The sequence below is a fragment of the Hibiscus syriacus genome, unplaced genomic scaffold (genome assembly GCF_006381635.1).
Source record: "Hibiscus syriacus cultivar Baekdansim isolate YM2019G1 unplaced genomic scaffold, ASM638163v2 tig00111843_pilon, whole genome shotgun sequence".
In the NCBI taxonomy this organism is placed as follows: Eukaryota; Viridiplantae; Streptophyta; class Magnoliopsida; order Malvales; family Malvaceae; genus Hibiscus; species Hibiscus syriacus.
Window position 1 is genome coordinate 470,358 of NW_024063198.1, and position 22,786 is coordinate 493,143.

At 33.8% G+C, this 22,786-nt stretch overlaps 1 pseudogene; it reads left to right on the forward strand.

Moving 5' to 3' along the window:
- Positions 1–18,074: 18,074 nt before the first annotated feature.
- On the forward strand, positions 18,075–19,453 carry LOC120172141 (annotated as a pseudogene).
- Positions 19,454–22,786: the final 3,333 nt, after the last annotated feature.

The following is a 22,786-nucleotide window of genomic DNA, read 5'->3' on the forward strand; positions in this document are numbered from 1 at the left end:
TATAGTTTGCTCATCCTCTTCAATCGTGATATATGAACCCTCTAATTATATCCCCCATGCTTGTGTACATATTCAACCACATACTTGTCCATGTCTGTTTTTGCACAGTCGATGTAACAGAGTTGCACATATTGTAGTTCTTAATTGCATCCATATTGAGTTCTTTTGTTTTGAATGTCATTCCAGTATATAGCTCACCATCACCATGTTGGTTGTATTGATCAAGTTGTGGGAGTTGCAAAATATTCAGAGCATTGAAAGGTTCCAAATCAACCGTTGTGAAGTGGGATAGTAGCTGGTAATAAGAAATATGAGGCATAACATGTGGAATGTCATCATCATTCGCTCATTTCGGCATGTCAAGGTCCTCTGGTTCTTTAGTTAAGGGGCCTACCTCATCACCATTTAGGCTAATCTACCTTACCGATTATTCGTTAAAAATATCCCCTCAAACTAGAATAGTTCAACATCATCGACTACTAAGATAACATGAGCAACAGTTGTGCATCGATCACGAGATCGCTCATAAGAATGCTCACGAACTGTACTACCAAATCAAAGTCAACAACACCAATATAAGAATGTCTCCCCATAAATGCTCAGAAATCATCGAATGACTTAAACACTTCATGTTCTTACAACCTCATATCCCATTGATAAAATGATGCATCCACACCACTACTGTATGGATTGTACATTGAAAGTTGCATTGGTGGAGATTCATGTCAAAGTCTAAGCTAGCAATGTTGGCATCGAAGATGATGATGCAACCAAGTCATTGCCCCAACTTTGTACACTTAATAAGTTGAAGTCGTTACGTAAACTAATTTTCAGACTATGAACATTAGGATCGAAGTCAAAATCTACCCGTCTCTAATTTGGGACACTTACTTTAGTAACATCATTAGCATCAGAAAACTTGCATATAGCTCAAGTGGACCCTCCTAATGAATGTTGCATGTGGAAATCGATCATTATGTCCACATCACCATGTCTTTAATGTTGTATACTTCAACGGTTGAAGTTTTTTCCCACGACCATGCGGGACATTATTCTTGACTTCTTTCATCAACTTCTTATAAGTTAATTTCTTCGAAAAAGTTATTATCACAGTATGTGTGGGCTGAAAGAAGATATCGAGAGATTCATGATGCATCATTTTTCTATCATAGTACACCAAAGTAGTAACACTTATTCTTCTCGACATGTTTTGAAAATATCTACGATCATGCAAAGAGAAGAACAAATATGAGCGAAATTGTAACGACTTCAAACTATATAATAATTGAGAAACATTTAATAAACTTGCTTGAAGAATGAAAATCTCATTTTTTTTTAGTAGAATATATTCTCAATGTGAAGTGGAAAAGACATGGGCCTACAAAGAATATATCCTTGAAGTGATCTGGCATGGAACTCACATTTTGAAAAATCAAGTTTTGTATATATTCTTGATGTGGTAACAACTTATTAAACTTGGTAGTTTGGCGTATGAGATGACTAGTACCTTGCTAAACCTTCTTCTCAAGGATAACTTCTAGTTTGAAAAGACACTCTCTTCAAGTGGCATTGTTTAAAATAGCACCATAAATGATTTATCCATTTTCAGAACACTTATAGTTAAAAAAAAACTATCTTCTGGTGGCATCATTTTCATTTCCCACGCTAAAATAAACACCATAAGTGCTCCGACAACATCAGATATATAGGAATATTGTTCGTGGTCAATACGAACCTACAATATGTGAGGTTCTTTCGTTGGAAACACTTTTGATCTTTTTCTTTTGCATTTTGTACCGACGGTACCAAGAACACTAGACATCCTCTTCTGGTGGCATCTAGATTTCCTCTTGGGCCTCTCAAGAAACCTCTTACTCAAACAATTAAATCCAAGTGAACACCTTTTGAAAAATGCTTTTGAGTTTTTTACTTTGTTCTGTACCGACGGTAGTAATAACATAAGTCTAAGACCATAATTTTTGAGTTGTTTACGCCAATATAAGTTATTTACAAAAATATGTTTGTTAGTTTTCAATTTCTTTTCGTTTGAAAGTACTTTACGCATTTTGTACCCCGCTTACAATTTCTCATATGTCCATATCAGTTTCAATTGAAAGATAATAATGCCTCCAAGCTCAAACATTTCACAAATGTTTTAAAATGATAATGCTATTTTACAAATAAATTAAAGGGTTCTTTCTAAAATAAATGCCTTCATTATACAAATTATGACCTGTGTTTTGCATAGAGCGAGGTCCATTACATCACATTTATTCAATTCAAATTCAACGTACCTCATGTCTTGTGTTACACGAGTTGTTTTTCTGATACATTGGATATTATTCGATTTAAAGGGTCAGCCTTTTCAATGTACCTCACGTTCTGGGTAACTTGAGTTCCATATATTCCTCGCTTCGGGATGGGTGTAAGGACGATTATAAATTGGGACCACTTTGGATAGATTCATAAACCTACTTCAATGCAAAATGGCAAAGAAAATATGTTTTAATATTGTCAAATTATTTCTGAGAGAAGTATTATAAAAATTCTTGTGCATGTGGCTTCTAATTCTATCGTCGATTTCGTCAACATATAATTGAGTTGCAAGAGTTTTCGTGAAGATGTTGATCAAAATTACATTTTCATAACATTTCTATGAAAAATTTTCATGTTATGCCATGGAGTCAAGCCAAGAAAATGTTTCAAGAAAGATTCCTTGCTACTAATAATCATAAAGCTTTATATAAAGAAGGAATGTATAATTATTTTAGTGCAATAAATTTGGAGTTCGGTCTACATTGTTTGAAGCAAGCAACCAATAAAAGTAATATCAACGCCATATATATCTATGGCCTTATTCTAATTTGTTTTGGGGAAAAATTAAGGGATGAAAGACTTTAAATTGTGAGACCTCTCGATCTCGTGAAAATAAATTTAGAAATTATTCCGGAGATGAATCCATTTTAGGCTTAATGTCATGGAGTCATCACAATATTGCCTTCCCAAAACAAATCGAAATATACAATTGTCCTAACAACTGTTCGCGTAATTCATACCACAAACTTTGCCAAATAGACTATAACAATATGTATTTGTTATGCTTCTTGTTTATGTAACCTTTTTACATAAAGGTCATGTTTATAATTAGTATTGCCTATTTATAACAATCTAGTGTTTATGTTATTTTATTAAATATTATGTAATAAAAATATTACATTCAAATATTCAATAACATACAAAACATCATACCTCACATCTCCATGATCACGACAAATGAAAGTGGCAATGCATTGCACAAGGAAGTTATCTAACCGCATTCAACAAATACTGGTAAAGGTGCCTTTAAATACCTTTAAATACCCTCTCAATGTGGGATATAGTCAACACACAATTAACTTTAAGAATACATGAATCACAAGTTATTATTGAATTAAATTCTAAAAGATTGATTCATTATTTGATCATTTGAAAGATTAATATTAACGTGAACATTTAGCATATTATAGAGTCCTTGATATAGTTGGAGTCACATATTAGTTCGATATCGGTTCAGTCAAAAATGACTAAAATATTTTTTTTAAATGACAATTAATATTATTGTAAGTAATTTATCTTTGCATACTTTTATATAATATTTAGATAAAATAATTTAAAATATTGAGATTCAAATACAAGATTAATAAAACAAGATATACTTCTTTTATCACTCCATCTATGATCATTTGTTGAAGAAATTTCAAAAATATATTATTCGATAAAGTATTTTCATTCACACACGTTGTGTGATTAAATTCAATACTAATTAAAAAGGAAAAAAACGCAGGATTGAATTAATGATTAGGGCACGTTGGTCTGTAGGAGGGGTCATTACCCTCCTAAGACAATCTTCAGCCCTCATCTCTACTCTACAACATTTTTCTCTACTCTAAAGATGAAACAATAATTCATCTTCAACACTATCTACATTACCACCAACTCTACTTTATTCACATATTTAACTATTATGATATTGATTTGTAAATATAAAATAAAACATATACATTTCTAATAAATATCAAGATAAAAAAAAAATAAAATATTCATAAATAACATTGCAAAATAAAAATAAATAAGAAAATTACAATTCATAATAATAATGCGAAAAACATAAGTTACATAATTATATATTTTAATTCTCTGAATTGGAATATTCATTCAAAAATGCTCAATTAGTGCATTTCGTAGAGCAAAATGTCGACAAAGTCATGCACTAATTTCAAATCGGGTGAATATCGATACCTCTACAATGTATATCTTGATATTATGCAAGATCCGATCATCGGCAACAACCAAAGGAAAGATAGTTTTTGGTAGCGTGTTGAAGCAAAACACAATGGCAAATCAAAACCTTCTCACATTGTCAATCGTAATAAGATCGATACAATGTCGCATGTCTACCATTCTTAAAGACAACCGCAAATTCAACAATTGTATACAACAAGTTGAACATAGTCATCCAAGTGGTACAAATCAACAAATAATCGTAAATAGTAATTTATATTATTTTCATTATTTTTTTAGTTTACATGACAATAAATAATTTTATTTCTATAATGCAGCTACAACGTGCAAGTGAACTTTTCGTGCAAGAAAGGGGTTGTGCGTTTAAGTTGATCATGTGTTCGATTTGGTAAAAGATATTTTTGCAACTTGAAAAAACGAGCGCAGTTTCTTCACTGCCTCTAGAAAATATTTCAGATTACGTTAACCCTTCGTTGTCTTCATTTGAAATCAATTTAAGCAGTGATGAAAATATTAGTACATGTGGTTCTTCTTCCCAGCGACAAGAGGGTGTCAAAAAATCCAAAGCAAAAAGGAATCAAATCGAAGAAGCCTCTATTCTTGCAAATTCCTTCAATGAATCAACTGAAAGCTCGGGAAACATTATCTTTATCAAAGGCAAAAAGGGATCTTGCTCTTCAACTGGAAAAGGAAAGAATAGAGGACATGAATAAAAGGTCTGAAATTACACAATTGAGGAGAGAACAAGCTTCTAACGATGGATCCAGATACCATTCCTGACCCTGAATGACGCCACTATTTTTGAAACGAATAATAAAAAATTATTCAGAAACGAAAAGAAGAAGAACAGTCAGCATGTACTACTTTTAATGTGTTTAGAATGAACTTTGATGATCTTGGAGGGAGTGGAGGGGGTCTGCCTGGTTATTAGTTAAATTGTTGTGTTTGGGTTGTTGGTTAAAATGTTGTTTGAGTTTTATTAGTATTTCTATGTTTTTATGTTTGTTTTAGTTTTTATGTTTCAAAAAATTAGTATGTTTATTTATCTAATTTCAATGTATTTTTATCTATCTTGCAATTTAATCTACTTGAATTTATTATTATGTTTAATTTTTATTTTATTGTGTATAAATTACAATAAAAACATAAAAGATAGAATAAGAGAAAATATGTAACAAAGAAAAAGAAAGAAAAGAAATAACAAAAGAAATAAAAAAATAAAAATCATGAAAAAAAATGTAGCGCAGCTACATTGCAACGCCAGTTGTAGTGTGCACTGTAGCCTGACGTCACAAGGAAGCATAACAATGGCGATGAGTTGGAGCATAGGATCATCTCCAAAGTGGAGATGAATGCCAAATGCGCTGGAGATGACATAACTTTGATAGTTTAATTGAATTTTAAGTCACTAATAGTTTTTAAATCATTGAAATTAAACTTTGGTTTTTCCAATTTTTCTGATTTAATATTATTTTAGGATCTTATTAATTTTAAAATTAATTAAATTAAAGCTTAAACTATAACTTTTATGATTTAATAATTTTTTAAAATTAGATTTGAATTCCTTTAAATTTTATAATTTATTTTTTTCAGATTTTTTCTGAAATTAAATGACTGAATCCTTTTTTATTTTAATCTTAATTCCATCTTGTTCATGTACACAACTATCTTGATTTTGAAGAAAATATAACAGTTAATTTACACATGTTAGAAAGTTAATGCCTATGCAATGTCATGGGGCAAACACTTGAGATAATAATAATGAAAATATGGGGCATTCAGTCCCACCACTTGGCACAGCCGCTATATAGGCAGTGGACTTTACCAGACAAAATGTCTTAGTTGATTGAATCCATTTTCATTTTTGGAGAACAATGGAATTGGGCAGTACAGTTTCCATTGAGCTGACTTGAAAAAGAAAACTTTACAATCATTTGTTAATGGAGGAAGTGAAATGAATCTAACCATCTCATTGGTAGCTACTTTCCTTATTATGACACAAGTGCAGTCGCTGCCTCCACTTTGTCTTTGTCTCAAATTGAAATCTAACTAATAAAATAATTATTTCCTTTTATTTTCATACTAAGACGGCATCTCTCAAAAGAAAGTAATCAGCTGAACAACACCTGCTGGTTTAGTATGAAAGAATGTCATTTGGAACCTGATACTGCTTTTTGTCTGTATGTAGTAAATGGCATATTGGTATATGGGACCCCAAACTTGATGCCACATTTTTTTAGCCATTGATGCCACTTCTTTGATTCTTGAGGACCAAGACAAGACAAACAAACACTGAATAAACACTTGAGATTGGCTAAACTTCCACTTCCTTGCTTCAATCACACTCCACTCCACTCCACATACATGAAAACCTCTTGTTTGTTCCTTTCCTTTTTTTATCAATGTTTTTAAAACTAGACCGGACATTGAACCGGTGAAGGTATTGGTTCACTGATTCACTGGTTCAACCGAGTTCAACCACTGTTGAACCGGATTTTATAAAATAATATTTTTTTAATTTTACATAATATTCAAAGCAATATTAATATATATGTAACACTTTTTTTAAGTTTACAATATTAAAAGGTATAAAAATATCACAAGTCATAATATATATAAATTAAAAACCATAAAATCAAGTGAAACAAAATGATTCAAATCAACTACAACATAATATTTAAGGTAAAATATATTAAATAATAAATATATTATAACTATAATCAAAAAAAATAAAATTGAGGCTTAAAAAATCATAACAAATGATGTCATTTGGTTTAATTAAAAAAAACAATCTCACATGGCTAAAAAACATAGAAAAGATCCCAAAAGTTTAAAGAGTAAAAATATGAGAATAAAACAATCACATGGCTAAGAAACATAGAAGAGCATCCCAACTTACTTCTATAAATAAATAGAGGTAAATTGACATTCAAATCATGAAGCCTTTTGGTAAGCACATAGCGAACTATTCTTTCGCTTCAATTGAGCTCAAATTTTAGGTTCAATCGAACTTCTAATTTTTTTTGAGTTCGAGCCTTTTTTAGTTCAAGTTTTAATATATTTTCGAGTTGAACTTGATAATTTTTAGCTCGTGAGTTTTTTAGTCGAGTTGAGCTTACTTTTAAAGTTTTCGAGTTCGAGTCGAGCTCAGCAATACTCGAATTTGACTCGGCTCGTTGAACAAACGACGTCGTTTGGTTTAATTTTTTTAGAGAAAAAAAGTGAACTGGCGGTTCAAATCGGTTTTGCCGGTTTTCACTGGTTCACCCCAGTTTTGCGGTTTTCAGCCAGTTCATTGCCATTCCGGTTTTGTGAGGTACGGACCGGACAGGCCACCGGTTCACGGTTCAACGGTTGAACCGGCGGTCCGGTCGGTTTTGATAACCATGTTTTTTATTGATAATATTAAAGCTTAATTATAAATAAGTGCAAACTATACCATTTTTCCAATAGGTGCCCAAAACTATTTTTTGATTCATCCAAGTGCCTAACGTTGCAACATTACACTTTAGGTGCCCAGGCCATAACCGCTATAAAATCTTCTGTTAAAGAACACGTGTCACTTTCTGATAATTTTAGCTTTTTTATTAAAATTAAAAAGTAAAATTATATTAAAAAACACAAAATTTCAAAATAGCCCAAAAGCTTTGAAAACCCTCATTTCAATTCCTAAATCACACCGTTCATTGCCCTTTATCGTTGACGAAGCTCACATGACGATCAATAACCCTATGAAATTGTGACCAATCGATGACCAATCAACGTTTTGTACCCCACAAATCCTACATTGAAAATCATAACCCCACATGATCCATACAACCAAACGGTGTCAACTATGACAACATATGTCTAAAAGATGATAGGGACTATGTCGACGGTGATGGTCGTAGCTGGTAAAGGTGTTGATAGTGGTTAGGGTTAGAGATTTAGGATTTTAGTATTTATGGTTTTTTTTGTAATTCAAGAGATATTATATTTTTTATAAATAATAATTTTTATTTAAAAAAATTATCAGAACGTGACATGTGCTACTTAATGGATAAAATTAAATATATACAGTCCATACACTTAAATCGGTAACGTTGTAACATTAGATACTTGAATGAATAAAAAAACATTTGAACACCTATTGGAAAAGCGATATACTTGGACACTTAGGGGTTGTTTGTTACTTCAGAATGATTAAGCGCTGAATGATTCAAATGCTTAATGATTCAGAGGCTCTGTATGAATTAGCTCTGAATGTGACATGCTATTGATAATGGCTGAATAACGTGCTGAATGCTGAACGGTTCAACATTCAGCGCTGAATGGTTCCATTAAGAGGCAAACAAACAATCCCTATTTTATAATTAAGCTATTAAGTTTGTAACATTAAGTTTGTAAATATCAAGTAGTTATGATTATTATATTTCATAAAGATAAGTAAATTATATTAAGTATTCATGATCGATTAATTGTATCATTTAATCTAAATCATCAATTAATTGTTATAATTTATAAATTTTGTTAAATGTAATCTAACTATTAAGAAATAGTTAATCATTATTAACAGATCAATTATAGATGTAACGTATTACAAATTCTTTTTCAAAGATAACACAACATAAAAATTTTAAAGTTTCACACTATAACTTGATACTACAAAATAATCACCATAAAAAATTTGGCATGTCTTAGCCATTTATGATGAGGGAATTATTTTAAAAATATGTAATCATTGCAATCTTTTCGACCTTAAAGTTTATGTTGCAGAGATGACTTTTGTATGAATGTTAGGAGAATGCTATAATAGATAAATTTTTAGTATATCAGATTCTGGGATACATGAGATATTATATTTTGTATTCTTTGTGATTTCTAGATTTATAACATATTATTTATTATTATTATTATTTTATTATTATTATTTTATTTGTGGAAATAGGTAAGACCAATTCACTTTAAATCCGTCTCTACTCTCACTTTTATTCTGTTTTGGTCACCCAACTATTTTTTAAAATTATATCTAATTTAGCTTTAGTTCATTTTGTCCTCATCGTTAAAAAAATTAATGGTGATGTTGACCTATCATCATAAGATAATCCACATCATCAAATAAAAAAAATAAAAAATGTCAGGTTAGTTTCTACTAATTATTTAACGTTGGATAACCAAAATAAAAAAAAAACTAAATGTTATGCATGATTTTAAAAAAGAAAATAATTGAATAACTAAAACAGAATAAAATGATAATTAGATTATTAAACTTGTTGTTTACCCTTGATTATTTTTCACTCTCAAATTTCTTACCCTCCGTAAATAAAAAATATTAATTTTTCTAGTAATAGAAAAATTCCACATCATCTCACTTAATATCATACTGTATAACTCTTATTCTCGTGTGTTACAAATAAATTTGAAAATATTATTTTTTCATATGTGATGAATACGATGTAATATTTGTTTAAAGATTCAATCATTTAATATTGAATATATGTTAAAAAAGGAATTGTAAGATTTCATCTACATTCATTGAACTTCAACTTATAATTGTTGTATAACTATCTAAGTACTCGTTTACTAATTACAACTGCTAAAGTAACAAAATTCATCACTACCCCTCAAGTTCGTGGAGTAAAAAATTTTAATCCAAACTTGGATACTAGGTAATTATGTTGTAAATACCCAAATTCTTTTTCATAATGTCTGCCAAATTATTTCTTTGAAGCCACATATTTTGTTTGTATCAAACCTTCCTTAATATTTCTCTTATTAATTGACAATCTATCTCAGTATGCTTTGTAAGCTCATGGTGTAACAGTCCAAATCCTGGGTTATTTAACCCAAGTGAGTTTAAGTAACCCATTAGCCTTGTAGGATATCATGGACCAAGTGAGTTTTTGTTTGGGCTTGGTTTAAGCTCAACATAAGTTGAAAATGGGTGTTTTGAGGAGCAAGAGAGCAATTCACCCATTTTCTTTTAAAAGGTTGAAATCTTTAAATATTGGTGAGACCACCTGTTGATTCCTCTTTCCCCTTTTCTGTCATTTATTATCACAAAGAGACTTAATTTTTCTATTCATCTTCTTCCTCAAGCTCAAAATAAAAGGTATAAACTCTGAGGTCTTCTAGTTACAGTAAGAGAGTTATAAGGTAAGAATCATAATCCTCTCATTCCAAGCCCTCTTTTGCAAGTTTTGGCTATGGTGACAAAAATTTGGGTTTTGTGAGGGTTTAAGGAACTTAGGTGATTAATTCATTTCTAAAGATTCAAAGTCTTAAAAAGTGTTATTGAACCTTTCTAATCTAAACCTTTAAATTAAGCTAGTAACACTTGTGGTCGGCTTTTGTCTAGTGACAGAATTTGAAGAAAACTCCAAAGCCAGGGGAAAGAAGAAGCTCACTCTTGGTTGAATCTTAAGTGTTTACACAACTTAGGAATCCCATGTACTGACTTCTAACTCAACTCTAACACATGTAGGACATTAGATATGTTTTGGTAGGTTGCATGAGTTATGATCATGTTCATGGTAATTGAGAAATCAGTGTTTCCCAGCATGTTTATGAACTCTTTATGACCCCATAATCATGCATAACTCTTTAATATGTTTGAGACTTCAGTAGAATGTTTGGGAGTATGTGGGACATTTCCGTGCATAAAGTAGAGTATTTCTAGGCATGAGTATCAATATTGTTCTCAGGTGTTAAAAACAACGAGTTTTTGGGTATAAAGTACCAATACTCATGCAATAGGTTTCGATACTATAATAGGTATCGATACTTATAGGGTGGTATTGATACCGAGTTCACTTAGTAGACATTAGTAGCTAAATTCGTATCGATACTCATGGGAGTTATTGATACAAGTAGAGTATCGATACTCCCTAATAGGGTTATTGATATTTAGGCATTTTTCAAAACATTGAAACCAAATTTAGTATTGGTACTTAGAAAAGTATCGATACCCCAAACTAGAAGTATCAATACTCAAGAAGGAGTATCGAAACCAACCCTTCGTTATCAACCTTTAACCAGTCAGTATCGATACTTAAAGGCCAATATCTTTACTGATGAGCTAAGTATCGACACCCACAAATAACTTTGGATAAGAAACCTGAAGGTTTAAGGGATAGAATTAAGGAACCCAATAACACTAGAATACCATGAAATAAAACTACAAGTGAGAACAAATAAGCTCAAAATAGTTAGAAACAAAAACAACCAGGATGACATAAAACTAGCCTTATTCGACACTCAAGACACAGTCAGGATACCCGAGTTACTCTAGTATTTACGATTGTATAGTTGGATATCCCAGTAGGTGCCGAGGCATTTTAGTCACCAGTTGGGCACAAAGCCCCAAGACTTGACGAAGTAAGTTTGTCGGTGTACGTTTCAGATGTAGCTCCCGATCTTATCCAAATACCAAATGGTATTTTAGAAAGGCTAGAGGGGTATGTGATCTTCGAGATGTAGAACCCTCAATCAGACCATGATGCATATATCAACATGTCTGATAAGTATTTCCATGTCTTTATACCTATGCCTTTAGCATGCACATTTAACGAATGCATGTAGTATAATACAATTATTAGTGAGGCACTGAGCTCGTATTGATTATTATTAGAGGGCATGTACTATTATAGACCATTTGTATTCAGTCGTAACTCTATTTTGTTTTGAACTCATTATATTATTTTGGGATATTTTGGGAGCTTTTTTACTTGTTAAACATATGTATTATGTTTTATTTACATGTCCATGGATGGAGTTTTATATAATGGTTTACAATGTTTTAAAGAAAAGTTTAGGTTAGCCACTTTGGTGGTCCTGTGTGACGTTATGATCTAGTGATCTTTGGGTCAGACTGGATTAGGGTGTTACATTTAGTGGTATCAAATGTCAGGTTTAGTCATTCCTAGGACACACGTGTTAGAGTCAGTCATCGTCTATAGTGTACTGCCTCTAGAGAGTTAAAAGTACTTTAATAACTAAATAACCTCATTTTCTTTCTAATTTCATTAAAAAATCTTGGAAGATCACCTAAATTTTAGTCATGATGAAAAAGATGAGAGTCATGCCTCATTGGTAACTGACATCGGTGATGAGTTCATCCTGAATACAGAACACTTTAGAGACCCTACTTCCACCCTTAGAAACATTGTTAGGCCATACCTAGCGTCTTAATTACACCACCTCCCCTACCAACACCTTTAGCCCAGCCTATAGTAGCGCTCAACAGTCCTCAGTAGAAAGGCTACAAATACAAGACCATCGAATTTCATGGTTCAGAGGATGACGATCCCATAGCGCATACCAATGGCTTAGGGAGACCCTTTGCACTCTCTGAAAGTTTCACCTTACCCCATAGGGTAAGCTCAAGTGCGTCATCTCCCTACCCAAGGGTGATGCTATAGACTGGTATGAGACTATAGAGTTGGTGTTGGAGCTAGAGAGACCATCATGAGAGATCTTATCGTAGTTCAGATAAATACATCGGTGAGGCTCACACCAATGACTTGAGGGAGTAATTGTTACACTTTACTTGGGACAGGACTGTGATGGAGTATGAGAGGGAGTTTCTCAAGCTAAGCAGATTTACCTTAGAGTTAGTATCGACGGAGGAGAATAGTTGTTATAGGTTTAGGAAGGGCCCGCGCCTCGACATTCTTTCATACCTTACACCTGACCCGCCCAAGGTCTTTGCCCAATTATCTTAGTAGGCGAAGATGGTAGGGAGGGTCTTGAGTAGGAGGACCCAACTGTCAAGCAAGATTATGTGGTAACCTAGGAGGGTTATTGAACCAGCAAGTCCATTTCAGACTCTAGTTAAGAGGGCGAGAGATAGTCAGGGTTCATCAAGAACTCTAACATCGTAGACGATAAGAGCCTAGAAGAGTTCAGATCGAGGGGTAGTTTTGAGTATAGGAGGAAACCCCTAAATTTTGTTTTCATGGCTAGTGACAGTGATTTAACGAGGGTTTTCACCCATATCGTTTTTGCTCAATGTGGAAGAAGACACCCGGGGACATACCACCAGGGATCTAGGGGTTACTTTAGTTGTGCCTCCTTGGATCACTTCGTAAGAGATAGTCCAAGAACTTAAGGAGAGACTCCAGTGGTGACTCAAAGGTTAGTACCATCCGTATAGAGAGATCGAGGGCCAATGAAAGGTGACAGTACTGTATATGGACAATAGAGTAGAGGGACACCCAGGTCAATTGCTGGTGCAGAGCCGAGGGTAGCATCCAGACAATATACGATATGAGCCTATGATGACTGTTATGTAGCATTGTAATCACCATTTTTTGGGCCCGTTTATTATTATTATTATTATTACATGATTTAAGTGTTTCACAATTGGTGCAAGTGTACACATCACAAGTTAGTATAGAGTAGATATCATCTCCAAAGGGATTAACTCTGTGTTCTAACTTCTTGCACCGTTAAAAGCCGAGTGCAGATAGTGGGTTATGTGAGTAGTCCGTTTGGATAGTCTGAGTAATTGATTGCCAAGGTAACTCGATTGCCTTGATACCTAAAAATGATTCAATTGCAGTTCAATTTACCCACTTTTTAAGCAACCTAAGTTCACTAAGTCCCCTTTAATCAACAAGTCACAACCATGCCAAATTATATTTAGCATCGTAGTAAATCCTAAGCATTTTCCATGAAAACCCTAAAATTAAGGCTCTATCAATTAAGTGTAGTGGAGAAGTTCATAATTGGATATTCACAAGTCTAAGCAGTTTAATCCAGTAAAAATCATGGCAAGTAATATATGCAACTATATTGGATGACTAAATGAATGCAACTAATTATAAAATAACCCCCAAACTCGAGAGGAACATTGTCCTCAATGCAATCCAAAGCGAATGTGTTAGTCAGAAAGGTTGTCACCTTGACTGATGAGTGTCGTTCGAGTCGATTATTTGATTCACTTGTTGGCTCGCGGTGGTTGGAAGTGTGTTGCTAGTGGTACAGTTTGAACCTCTATGTCGTTAATTTATCACTTGGTACATTCCCATGTATGGCCTCTTTGAAAGTTTGTGCTTTGCGTTTTGTTTGTGCAACCAGTGGTGAATGCTTCGGTTTAGAGATGGACTCATCCGAACCTGAAGCTACATAAAGAGATGTAGTCTGAGTAGGTGTAGTCACATGTTCTTTATTTTTTTGTTGTGCAGCTGTTGCCGTGACATCTTCAACTGTCGTGGCAAGTAATTCAGCAGGGAAATCGAAGTGGGTATAATGCTATCAGGATAATTCTCCAGAATGATCTACGTGATGGTTGCATTATGATCCATCATATACCACATAAAAAGTAGTTGACGGGCCTCCAGTTGTTCTAATCATTGCGAAAGAGGGTAGATTAGTTATACTATTTGGTTTAGGCTTGTCGGAACATGTTCACTGGTCGAGGCGTTAGACCGACATTTTTACTTGCCCGAGAAATTGTTGGAGCAGGAGATTGTTTTGGCAATGATGTTTTATTGGTCAGTTCTTCACCCCTTATCCGTAGGTATTGAGTCTGAGTCCACCCTATCTTTTCGGGCATTTTCTCATCCATAGCATCACTAGGCATATATTGCTTCTCGCATAATGGAGATATTAAGCTAGGGAAAAAGAGACTGCTTCAAGGCACGCCGATTCCACTCGACTCCTTCAACCATGAGGTCCTTGAACGCTCTTTGAATTTCATCAGTCGTAATGTTGCCCACAAAATTTGTGTGTTCATCATTCTCAATGTATACCCCATAAAAATTGTTGATTGCATAGGCATCAATGAGTATTGCCCTGTAACAAACATACACACAAGGATTATTGGGATTAGAAGAATGAGAATAGAACTCTCGTACCTAAGATATATTTCTGGGTTAAATTTGTCATTTGAGATGCTCGATAATTTAAAAGACAACTGCATCAAGCCCAAGATTCTTGCGAGAGGTGTCGTAGGCGAATCCTTGTTCTTTTCACACCTTTCGGGTCATGAATTTGTTTCAATAACGTTCTTCAACGGCTAGTGTTACAAATTGACGAAATGGATGATTTGTTTCTTTAAATGAACTCGGATAAGCTAAGGTTTTGAATTTTGTGGCTATGGATTATTGCTGGGATAAAATAAGAGAAATAAGAAAGCAAACTAAATTCTTGAGTTCAAAGAAAAAAATGGAAGAGTGCAAATGATAAGAAGTATCGTATGAAGAAGGGAAATAAAGAAATATGGGAAGAAAAACAAATAACTTTGTTGGGTGAGGTGTGTAGTAAAGGGGATTGGGGGAAGACTAGGGGTTGAGCGGCTAGAGTTTTGTAACACCCATCTTCCGTATACCCTTCCGTACACGAGAGACAGATGTCACGTCACTTTTAAAATAATTTCATTTTTGAAAACCCGTAAAATTTTGTTCATTTTTATAAAACATTTTAATATAATAATAATAAAACATGCATTAAATTTACGTAGATAAACAAATGTAATATTCAAACATTTCATCATTTTACATAATGGTAAATCACATACTTTCCAGAATATTTTTACTAAATCTATTACATGCCAACTAAATACATCAAAAGTAGACATAGATGTCGTACTGTTACTGACGAGGCGATACTTGCTTTGATGTCTGATGGTCTCCTTACTCAGCTTGTATTAATATCTATGCATGAAATTAACACACGCTAAGAAATTTCTTAGTGAGCATAAATAATCATAAGCAAAATTCTAAACACAAGTATATAATGACCATTTTGATGTCCATTAATCCTTTCAATTTCTTTAAACACTCTATAGTTCACACCTATAGTGTTAATACATTCATTTTCCAACCATTCCTATAATTTACGTAGGTTGCACACACAATGCCAATACGAAGATTCATATAACTTCTCAGTTTTTGAACATAAAGTGCTCATACGAAAATTCATAAACTAATTATGAATTTCTTAACTTTTTGCACACAAAGTGTCTATACGGAAATTCATAAACTTGTTATGAATTTCTTAGCTTTTTGCACACAAAGTGCCCATACGGAAATTCATAAACTAATTATGAATTTTTTAACTTTTTGCACACAAAGTGCCCATACAGAAATTCATAAACTAATTATAAATTTTTTAACTTTTTGCACACAAAGTGCCCATACAGAAATTTATAAACTTATTATGAATTTCGTAGCTTTTTGCAAACAAAGTGCCCATACGAAAATTCATAAACTTATTATGAATTTCTTAGCTTTTTGCACACAAAGTGCCCATATGGAAATTCATAAACTTATTATAAATTTCTTAGCTTTTTGTACACAAAGTGCCCATACGGAAATTCATAAACTTATTATGAATTTCTTAACTTTTTATACACTCGGTACCATTTGGTAATCACCATACATATATCAATCAATCATACATCTATGACTATCGTAACATATACATACATAATAAATGCACTCACCTAGATTATCTCGCTATTGTATCCAAAACACAAAGTTGATTACTCATGTACTTTGCCTTTGCCTTTTATTTTACTTGACTCGGGAGCTTGATTTCATAGAAATAAACCAACTTTCCAGATACTTCTTCCTTTTCCATTTCTTTGCTTAAATATCTTATAAAATGAATTTTAAATTCATTTCTTGTCTAAAGATCATTTTGCCCTTCCAACATTTAATTTTTTCTAATCCACCCTACATAAAGAAATTCCAATTAAGTCTCTGAACTTTTCAATTTATCATAATTTAATCACCAAGTTTAAAACTCTTACACTTTGATCACTAGTCCGGTATTTGAGATGTTACGTCAACTTTCATGAAATGTGGGGTGAATGTCCCGTCGACGTTAATCTTAAGCTCCCCTATCATCGGCCTGCTATATGTTTGCACACCTCAACCCCAACCTGCAAATCCCAACCCCCATCTTGCACGCCACACCATGCCTATATGAAATATAGGTGATCAATGAAGTTGGTATGTAATTCGAGCGACTTCATTATGTTTGAATTTTTAATTTTAAGAAAATTAAAATGAACAATGAAGTCGGTTTGTAATTAACCCAACTTCACTTTTATTAGAGAATATACAATAGATTAAAAAATAATAACAAGTGTACAACATTTTTAATAATAAAAAACCTAAGTACAATGTCACCATAATTTCACCCAATAAAATAATATTTTAACTAAACAAAATATAAGATACAACAAAGGTGACACAATTTTAATATGAAAACTGAAAGGATACTATGAAAAGTAAAATCAAAATCTTTTCTTAAATACATGTTTCATCTTTCAAAAAAAAAAATTAACAACTATCAATAATTTACATGTATCTATTTGAACCTAGATGCAATATTAATGAAAGAGTGAAGATTAAGATAATTAATCTGACAGATTTCTTCACGAAGGGTTCTGAATGCATCGATAAACTACTATGAAAGGGATCTAATTATACAATAGTATCCGTCTTTCTGAATGTGATGCGATTAATGCAATACAAAATGCCAAACTATCATAAAATTATACAAAATCATTCCATAAAAGAAGACGAACAAACGTTTCATAAAATCAAATAACCAACTCTTCAAAGATATACACAAAGAAAGAGATCAAGACAGAAAGATGTTTGTTTAAATCTAATTTTAAAAAAGTAAACAAAAGAATAAGAATAAGAGAAATAACGATTTTGAAGAGCTTATAATAATTTTTTTTAAAGAATATCCGGTTTAGTTAAAATATTATTTTATTGGGTGAAATTATAAGATATCCGGAAGTAGGATAAAATAATCGGAGTTGAACCCCAGAAAAAAACTAGACTCATTGGGGAAGAAGAAATGACTGTTCAAGAGAAAGAAAAAAACAATCGAATGAATACTTGGTCGGGAAGAAGGCCCAGAATCATGGCTTCTTCAATGTCATTGCCTCAAAATACAATCACCGACATCCTCTCTAGGTTGCCCGTCAAATCCCTAACTCCATTCAAATCCGTTTTCAAGCACTGGGCTGACCTCACTTCAAACCCTTCTTTCATCGCCGCCCATCTCCGCCGTTCCTCTCCCGACCCGTACCTCCTCATACGCCGCTGCCACTCCCAATCCGGTTGGGACTACGGGATCTGGCTCATCACTGACCCCATTCTAAATTTCGCCACCCAGCTGCTTCGTATCCCCTTGGAGGAATCGCTCCCTCGCTTCCCCAAAATCGTCGGTTCCGTCGATGGTTTAGTTTGTCTCGATATCTCCCTTGTTATGCTTCCGATTTCGTTATGTGGAACCCTGGAACCATACAGTTTAAACATCTCCCTTCGCCGTTGATCACTTCCTCAAGAGATAACCCTATTTGGATGATCTTTCATGGCTTTGGTTTCGACTCCTTTAACAATGATTATAAACTAGTCAGGATCGTTTCTTTTAAGGGAAATGATGCGCCTGCGTCGCCTTTTCTTAGGGTTTAAGTTTATTCATGGAGGGAAGGGGTTTGGAAGGAGATAGAAGAACGTTTCGAGTTAGCTCTGTTATGTGGAGGACAAGACGGAGTGGCTGTTGATGGTTGTTTGAACTGGGCTGCCATTGGTTTACAGAGATCCGACGATCGGAAGGTTATTGTATCCTTTGATATGGGAAGAGAGGTGTTTAAGACAGTACCATTGCCGCCGGTTACTCGGTATGGTAATGTTAAAGTTGTGTCTTACATGGGATTACTGGATGTTGCTGTATATCGTTAGTTTTTGCTGGTACTGGTAATAATATGAATCGGTTCGAGTTTTGGGTACTAACTGATTGTGAAGACGGAACGAAATGGTGGACTAATTTGGTTTTGGTTGAGAATTTTTCGAAGTCTTTGGTTCCGGTAGGGACTTGGAGAGACCGTGAGCTGGTGTTTAAATATATGGGAGTTAGAGACAGAGAAAATCAGTCAAGTATCTTTCTGTTTGATCCGGTCTATCAAAAAACTAGAGATTGTGTTGATTTCTGTTTTGAAGGTTTCAGTTATGTGGAGAGCTTGGTGCCTGTCAATTGAAGAAGCTAAAGATGGTAGTGGAGCAAAGGCATATCAGAAGTTAGGTCATTTTGGTCTATCTCTACTCGCTTAGGCCTTTAGTTTAACTTCTTTTGTTTTATAAATGAATATGGATGGATATTGTGTTTATAGTCTTTGGTATATTACATGGTGAACTTGGCAATGGATTGCTCTTTCCTGCAATTATTACATGTTTTCTGATGAAGTTTCCTGCAGCAGCATTACTGTTTTACTTATTTATGGCAGTGCAAATCAGAACTAATCGATCTCGTAGTTATTCAGAGCATGTTTGTTCTTTCTTAGCATATATAGTTGTCGCCATGGTCCAACCCCAAAAAGGATGGCTCTTTGGGTAGTTGGAAAGCATAAAACTTTTGGTAGGGGAAATCAAATGCCTTGCTATTATGCTACAAATCTGTGTTTTGGTCCTTAATCTTTTCACATCATTAGCATGTCATTATAACAGAGATTAGTAGACTGTGATCGATGCGAAAATTCTGTGTTTCATATATGCTTTGTTATTCACCTTGCTTTATCGAAGCTGTTCCTGCAGTAGTTTCTTCTGCTTCCTCTGAAACTTCAAATTTGCTTGATTCCATTGCAATGGCCTCGTTTGCTCGCATTCGCAAGCAAACTTGGAGCATTACAGGAGGCAGGAGCTACCACTGCTGCCCAGTCTCCATTTTCCGTTGTTTATTTGGACTTGGTTCTGACTTGAATTTCATGGGAACTTCTCTTTGATTGAATTCCGTTGAAAGGTGTAATAGAAGATGGATATATCCATTCCCGAGCTGTTTTTCTCAAGAAGCGACTTGGCCGGATAAACATCGAGGACATTGTCGTAACCGTCATTCGGATGAGCTCAGAATCAGACTTAGACTTAAATTTAATGTGTTAGAGCCGTCACTGACTATTTAAAATTAGGTTGACCGGATACCTTAACTTACCATTTATCTGATATGCGTTTTTCCAAAGATTAATCGGATTCGGGAGTCGATTACAGTCAGGGAATAATTAGTACTTATGTACTGCCATTTCGGTACCAATTTAATTTCTCAGTTGTCTTAATTGCGAAAATTAAAAGTTAAATTAAATTTAAAAGTTCGATCTGAGTTACTTATCTTTGATGAATTCAAAATTGTCCTAAAAAATCAAATTAATGTTAGGCAATAAAAAATAAAATAAATAGAAGAAAATCTAATAGAATTAATGTTAGAGTTGAAATAAAATAGATTAAAAAAGACAATAAGATAAAAATTTGATAACAATTAAATAAATAAAAAAATACAAGAAAATTTAAATTAAAGGATTATATTAGAAGGAATTAAAAAATTGATGATCAAATTGAAGTTAATTGAATGGTGCAAGGAGAAAAATAAAAGTTTGGGGGTTAAATTGCAAAAAATATAAAAAATAAATAGAGACTAAATTGAATTAATTTAAAATTATAGGATAATATTACAATAGGTGACCAGAATGAATTACGCATCAAACTTGCACGGATCGTGAAAATAATTAAACTATTTGTTATTTACCCTCTGCCCACTATATAAAACCCTTTTAACCTAAAATATCATTTATTTCCATCATTTTCTCAAAATCAAACATTACCAACTCTCTCAAATATTCTCCCCTCTTTTCTATCTTGCCAAAGGCCGACTATCACTCCAGCAAAATCCCACCGTCCCAATCGTTGCTTCGGTCACTGCCACTGATGGCCAGAAAAATTTTAACTCCATCAAAACATTCCTCCCAAATCATAAAATTGAAGCCCAATTGTACAAAAAACATACCAAATCGACGTAGATCTAAGCTTTAAAGTTTAGACTTTTACCTTTTCCGGTGAACCCCTTTCGACTTCTGATGGACGTTTCTTTCCCGAGCCAAGACTAACGCCGCGTCGATGTCTTTTGTTTGCGTGAATACTTTGTTTGGCTATTGGTTTCGATTTTTTGGCTTTGCTGTTTTTGGTTTGGCCTAATATTGCTTATTTTGGCTTGTTGGTTTTCCTTGTGGTTTTTTTTTGTCCTTGTTGTCTCAATTGTGCATGTATTTATAGAGCCCCGTCGGGCTGTTCTCGGTTGTTTTGGGGGTCGTTCTCCCCATTCCCGATTTACTCGGGCTAGTAGAGGTTGTTGGCCGAAACATTTAGGATGGGTCAGTCTCGAATCGAGCCTAATTTTGCTGTGATTTGAGTGCTTTTAGATCTCGAAAATCTCGACCAGCTGGTCACCGGAAATTGACCCGAGATTCTCGGATGAAAGCTGGCAGTGCGTGGTCCTCACGCGTCCTCTTCTCGTGCGGCGTCAATGCTAAGGTTCAAACCCTAACTATCTTTCAATTTGGACCGCTGATCTTTGTCCTGATCTAACGGCCAAAACGTGTGCAGCATGACTGCTTAGTATAGAACCCTAATCTGGCTCACTGGGCTTCCCGGGTTGGCTTGCTAGGTCAGGCTAGCCTACCCGATTAGGCTCCTTGCTGGACTCTTTGGACTTCTAGACTTTTTATTAGGGCCCTAAAAAAGAAATAAATTAATTAATGGTAAATAATAATAATAATATATACTATATACTATATAATCTATAAATGTATATAATATAATATAATATATTATAATATATATAATATATATTATATACTATATATATATTATATAATATATACATATAAAAACAAAAAGGTCGGACGAAAATGAATGTCTACAGCTGCCCTTCTTTGCCTATTGTCGTGTAACATAAATAGGGCAAAGATTAAAAAGACACTATTTTCGTCTACCATAGGTGGGTCTTCGGGTCTAGCATCCTCCTTTATGTGGTCGATTCTAATTTTATCGAATATCCTCTGTCGCAGAGTTGAAATCTGATCTGAAAACCTAGGTTGTGACTAATTTGTTGTAATCAATTTGAACTGAATTATGGATGACTCCCTCTTCGTGAAGTTGAGTCAGTCTTGAGATGACGTTTTGCACGATATCCTTCGTCATGAAGTTGAAATCATGGTTGACCATTTCATCGTGAAGTCGAGTCAATCTTGATGCTTTGAGCTTGATATCCTTCGCTGTGAAGTTGAAATCTAGCTCAATGCTTGAGTTAGGCGGTAACTCATCGTCTTAGTTGAGAAATAGTTCTTCGTCGTTGAACTATGTTGTAGATGACCCCTTTTCCATGAAGTTGAGTCGATCTATTAGGCACGATATCCTTCGTTGTGAAGTTGAAATCGTGGGTGACTCTTTCGTCGTGAAGTTGAGTCCAAATTGAATATTTTTTTAAGCTGGATATCTTTCGTTATAATGTTGAAATCCAAGCTTGATTGCTTTTAATCTTGAGTATTCTTTGAGTTCAATGTTTTTCGCTGCGAAGTTGAAATCGACTTTGACAAAAATATGCAAAATTATGTATATGTGCGAAACTATGGATGCAATGTTCTTATGTACGCCTAAAATGCATATGAAAAATACATTGTTTTAGGAATTAGAGATATATCTCAATCTCTTGTTATTAGTCTTGATATTTCTGA